Source organism: Dipodomys merriami, unplaced genomic scaffold, assembly GCF_024711535.1.
Source record: "Dipodomys merriami isolate MVZ:Mamm:240054 unplaced genomic scaffold, mDipMer1.0.p SCAF_218, whole genome shotgun sequence".
NCBI classification, from domain to species: domain Eukaryota; kingdom Metazoa; phylum Chordata; class Mammalia; order Rodentia; family Heteromyidae; genus Dipodomys; species Dipodomys merriami.
In genome coordinates, this window is record NW_027203582.1 from 1,153,397 (window position 1) to 1,159,683 (window position 6,287).

At 34.4% G+C, this 6,287-nt stretch overlaps 1 pseudogene; it reads left to right on the forward strand.

Annotated features, from left to right (window-relative positions):
• The first annotated feature begins 455 nt into the window (after positions 1–455).
• Positions 456–555, forward strand: LOC138834524 (U6 spliceosomal RNA; annotated as a pseudogene).
• The last annotated feature ends 5,732 nt before the right edge of the window (positions 556–6,287 follow it).

The following is a 6,287-nucleotide window of genomic DNA, read 5'->3' on the forward strand; positions in this document are numbered from 1 at the left end:
TTCAGGTGGACCTGTTGCAACAATGAGAAGTACAAAATGTCATGTCAAAACCAGCTTTACAATGTCGGTGTGGGGGGGGAGGGGGGTATAATTGGTTGGGGGGAGGGGGTAAAATTGGGTGGGGGGAGGGGGGAGGCGGGGAAGGGAAGTGAAGGGTAAACAAAGGAGGAGGCTGCAATGCTTGGTAAGAAATGTATGCATTATCCTGCCCATGTAATTGTAGCCCCTCTGTACAGTATGTTCTCAAATAAAATAAAATACAATTAAAAAAAAATTGCAAATGTGAGCAATCGACCAAACAATATTAGCTTTTCCCAATATACACAGAATTTTAGAGAAGTAAGATCAATAACATTTTTAGGAACAATAAGGTTTCCTAGTTACAAACAGTCAACCAAGGATATATGCCTGTATAAAGATTGCATCAATAACTACTTAAATTTACAGGATACTACATGCTTCAGCAGGACGTTTACCCAAATTACTACAATATAGAGATTATCATGGCACTTGCACAAGGATGATATGAAAATTTGTGAAATATTCCATATTTTTCATTCTTGAGATGCAAGAAATGAAAAACAGTCATTAAAAAATTTATTACAAAAATACAAGTCGTTATGTCGAAAAATGAACTTTACAACTTTGTGCTGGTGGAGGGGTAGCAGGGAGGATTGAGTGGGGAAGCAGGGGAAGGATGGGAATGGATGGGAAGGGTAAATACAGGAGGAGGCTACAATGCTTGATAAAAAATGTACTCATTATCTTGCCCATGTAATTGTAACCCCTCTGTACAGTATTTTCACAATAAAAAATTTAAAAAGGCAAATGTAACAATATATGTAATTCATTGAACTGAAAGTTAGTTTGACATCAGTGTGTTAAATCCTCACCTTAGAATGGCCTTTACATAGCATAATCTTTACAAAACATTTGAAATTGGATAACATTGTCATTTTATCCCAAAGAAATAAAATACTATAAGGACCTAGGAAAAAAAAGGAATCTTAAACTTTTTCTATATGGAATGCTATCTGAAATAACACATTTATTAACGAACCTATATATTATAAAACAATGTATAATTCAAAGTATTATATCTAGGAGAGAATTAAATAGATTATGGACATTATACAAACAAAATACAGAGTATTTTAAAATATACTTTTTTCATACAAGCACCAGAAATATTTTTAGTTTCTGTACTACTCATTTCAACAGATAAGTTAAAGTGATTTCTGATTTAAAAATGACAAACCCTGCAGAAATCATTATAGATGTATACAAACAACTCTTGAATACATTTTGACATCAAAGTCAGGCAATTCACTTGAAGAATACTATGGAATCCATGAATTTTTAAAGTAAGATATTGCTGTTGCTTTGTCTTGTGAAAATATTTTGTACAGACACAAAGATGGATTTGCATTTTTGAAATTTAAGAATCTTAACCAAACCATTATGAGTTAGGAGAACAATTTTTACAGCCTTCCACAATTTAAAAGAGGTAGTGATACATATTTATCCTTTTGGCAATATTAAATGCAGTTTCTTCCAAGTCGTTCTTCAGACCTGGTTTGATATAATGCTTCAATAGAAGGCAATCCAGCATATCTTTGATATTTCTATTCCAAGCAGCAAGATGAAAGGGAGTCAAGAGGACTTTACTTTGGGCATTGGTATCTGCCTCAATGTGAACTAAGGAAGCAGCCACTCTGGTATTATTCAACATATAAGCACTGTGCAGGGGTGTCTAGCCATTCACAGTAATTGCATGAATATCTGCCTTGAGCCACCAACTCATGGACCATGTCTAAGTGCCCACTGGAGGCTTCCCGATGAAGAGAGGTATACTCATCATCATCCCTAGTATTCACATGAGTGGCCTTTTAGGAAAGCAGTGTCTGCACTGTAGTAAGCCAATTATTTTCAGCAGCCCAAACAAAAATTTGTTTTAATACTTCTCCATTTTTTTGCAAATGATATCATTCCTCACTTTTTCATCTTGTTCCTTGTCTTCATCAGAATTGCCTAACCAGAGACAGTGAGTACCAGTGGGAATGGGGTGCACATGTATTCCAGAATAGTTCACGTTGGTTGAACTGGTCAGAAAAATACAGTGAATTTTCTACATCTGTTATTTCACCATGATTTTCTTTCTCTTTTTCCAATTTTACTATTGGAAATTATTCTAACTGGAGAGTAGGTAATTCATAGAGAGCAAAGGAAAGGTTTCCTCCATATTCAAAGGTACAGACTGAAAATGGGACCAGTGGTGTCTTCATGTGCAGCTTATTATAGGAATGAGAAAATATGAAATAATGCCTTCTATGTAAATGATTTGGGAAATGGCAGAGCAGAAAGTGAAATGATGCAACCAAAAATATAAAAGCAAAATAAATTAGGATAATTATGGAGCAGTCACATTATCTATGAGAGCCATGAAAGGGAGAGAGGAAGAGAGAGACAGATGTACAATGACCTAGCTAGCCACAAAATCCATGCCTCTAATCAATTTATAGAGCAAACAATTTTATTTTTTAAAAGAGGTGGAAATGGAATTTATGAATTTTCTTGAAATTAGTAAATACATTTTTATTAGCCTACATAAAGAGACATAGCTTTGACCAAATTACAGACAAAAATCTAAATCCTTGATAATTCTAGTAACAGATCTGACTGAAATCAGTTGAATCACACTTTTCCTGTAGAGTGAAGGAATAGGTCCAGGCTAGGAAAGCAGCTAGAGAAGGCAGACCGATTGTATCTGTGACAAAACTTTGTGGAAAATGGTATCAAGGATTAAGTACTGGTGATCCACTTGCACTGGAAGTGTGAATCTGAACTATTGCTTGCTGATTCTGAACTATTTCTTTAATAATTATAAGTTCCAAGAAGAAAAGGTGAGATTTAATTGATAGCAAAGGATTAGTAATACACTTTGACTTCTCATTAAGCACCTTCAATCATCAAAATCACATGAAGACAATAGACAGGCCTACTTTTTTGGATGAAAACAAGTATCTTTAAAACAAGGTAATTAAGTATTCCTACAAAGGACTTCTATTTTACTACTGCATTATATATTTTTTTCTAATGTTGGGTAACAAATAATGGATCTATTAGAAAGCTCTTAAAGCTCATATGTTCAATAGTGAGTTCTCTTATATTATACCATGGTATTTTTGTTTATGGTTTTAAGAAGAAATTTACTAGCTTAAATTTCTGACAAGACAATATCATCACTGTACAACTTGCTTCTATACTCTAAGTTTTAAATTACTATCTAATATGTGTATTAGATAGCTATAGAGGAAAAACTAGAAGCCACACTTGTGGCTCATGTGTTTATCCTAGCTAATCAGAAAGATGAAATCTGAGGATTGTGGTTTGAAACCAAACCAAGCAAAAAAAAGTCCATTAAATTCTGATTTGAAAGTAACCAGCAAAAGCTAGAAATGGAGCTGTGGGACAAGCAGTAAAATTCTAGGCTTGAGAAAACTACAACAAAAAAACAACAAATTCTGGGACAGAGCCAGGCCATGAGTTCAAGCCTAGTATTAGCACCAAACAAATGAATTAATTAATTAATTAAAATAAATTAAGTGGTCACATGTGGCGAGGCAAGTAAAATGTGACCCCCATGGTGACTGGATTGTGTATTATTTTGTAATAAGGCAAATTAACATTTGTCCTAATCACTAAAATTTTATTTGTACTTTTTTGTACTAAACCCTGAATTTAGCATGCAAGTATATGTGTGTACATGTGCACACGTGTGTATGTGTATATGTGTGCGTGTGCTGTTGCAATGTTGCTTGCCAATGTGGACAAGGTGAGGCTCAAAAGAGCTAACTGTGTTGCAATGTTTTTATTTATCAGTGTTCTGTCATGTCATTTCTGTGGAGCCACCCTTCTGTACATTTTATTTGTCAAATAATATCATCATCATAATCAAAGCATATACAACATTAAGTTAGATAAAAGAGACCACTTTCAGCTCTTATTATATGTTAGGTAAGAAGATACAGATATAATTAGGTAGTAAGTTATTGCTGTAAGATGACTGTCAGTACAAAATATGTATTTGACCTCTTAAATTGGTTATACTTTTAAGATATACTCATGGAGTGAGTTTGACTGACTTGACCAAACAGGTATTACTCTCTGGTTATTCCTGTGAAACACAAGGTGAATAAACTCTTTCTGGATTTCTGTTGAAAATAACTTTCTTTGTAACATTATATCTATTCTCACTAAGATAATCAACCCTGTATTTATTTGGTTTGAATATCTCATCATATTGACTGAAAACCAGTATTGTGGATATGCTTGCTAGATATACCTTTCAAAACAAACAAACAAAAAGCATGTGTCACCTCCAGATTGTGGATGCATTTGAAGTTCTTTTGTACATGCAATGGGATCCTCACTAATGGCTCTTTGTGAAAGTAACTATCACAACTTTAACAAATAAGGCTTTTCGAATATCTTTTCCAATATAAATAACAACCCCGAGAGCATCCTGCAATTTCTGAAAAGCCTTTGAATATTTTTAGTATTATTTCAGTTCATTGACTATAGAGCTATAGACATTTCTGAAATAAATGTTAAGATCTGAAGATGTAAGTGGGTATATAGGCTTTTTATGCAATAGAATATTATGAAATATTATGAAATAGAATAAAAGGATATAAGTGAATTTGGTAAGCTAATTATTAGAATAACTTTGTTTTCTAGTAACAGGTTTTTTTTTCTTTTTTTGGGGTCCGGTCGTGGGGCCTTGAACTCTGGGCCTGGGCACTGTCCCTCAGCTCTTCAGCTCAAGGCTAGTGCTCTACGGCTTGAGCCACAGCGCCACTTCCGGCTTTTTCCTGTTTGCTTATGTGGTGCTGAGGAATCGAACCCAGGGCCTCATGCATGCAAGGCAAGCACTCTACCACTGAGCCACCTTCCCAGCCCCAGTAACAGTTTTTTGAATGTAGATGATGCAGTTAAATTATTTCCTTTGTGGCTCTGTACTTCAGTTAGTTTTATAATCTTGATAATTATAAGAGTGAATTTGTAGAAAAATAAAGGTATTTGAAAATGATGGATTAATCTTGTGTTTTCTCTACTCCCAAGAAAATGAGTTATTTTCAAGTGTTAATATTTTATCATTGAATCTTCAATATCACAAGAAATTTTGAAAAACATGCAGTAGTATTGATGTCTTTTTAAACCAATTGTATTCACAAGTTGGAGAGTCTTTAATTCATGCTTAGGTCTTGGTTTCCATGATTTTTAACCTCTCGTTCCTAACATTAATGATAGGTAAGACTGCATTTTTGGGTATATGAAAGGTAAATATTTATCTGGGGTCAAAGGTGATTTTTATATCAGTCTTGCTTTAATAAAATTTTAAAGCAATACATTTCTCTCAAAATGTTGGGTATAAAAAGCAATCAAGATACATCTAATGGTAAACAACTTATGTGAGCTACAATGTGGAAATGATTGGTCTATAAGACCTGCAATCTGTTTCCTTCAGGAATTGGGGAGATTATTCTTTCAGTATGACTGCGATGCAGTGTTGTCATGGGAGAGAATATAATTTCTACAATTTTGACCTAGAAATCAAAAATGTTATAGTTTAGCAGTTCCTTTCACCAGGGAGGTATAAATTGATTATGAACTTGGAGTTTTCATATTGCAGTTACCTATTTCCTTTTTTTTTTTTTTAGTTGGTCTTGGCACTTGAACTCTGGGCTTGGGTACTGTCCCTGCACTCTTCCGCTCAAGTCAAGCACTGTACCGCTTGAGCTACAGTGCCACTTCTGGTTTATTAGCGGTTTATTATAGATAAGAATCTCTCGGACTTTCCTGACTGCGCTGGCTTTGAACCGCGTTCCTCAGATCTCAGCCTCCTGAGTAGCTACAATTACAGGTATAGCCACCGACATCCCGCTTAGTTTCCTATTTTCTAACAAAGATAAAGTGAAATATTATTAGAGTGTGAACAATAATTCTGGGAAATTTTCCTAGAATTAGTGAACTAAGTGCTGGTATTTTAGTCACAAAATAGAATGAAGTTATTTGATACGGTGGGAATGGGCCGCAGGCTAAGATTTACCATTTGTGAAATGTTGTACTAGTAATTCCAACTATGAAGACTTCAATATCATCATCTGAGAATTAGAAATAGAAGTACTTCTACTTTATGGGATTATTGTGAGGATTAAATTAGATACCATAGGTAACGTACTTGGAAAAACAATCAGCATTTGATCCTTTCTACCTGTTATTTT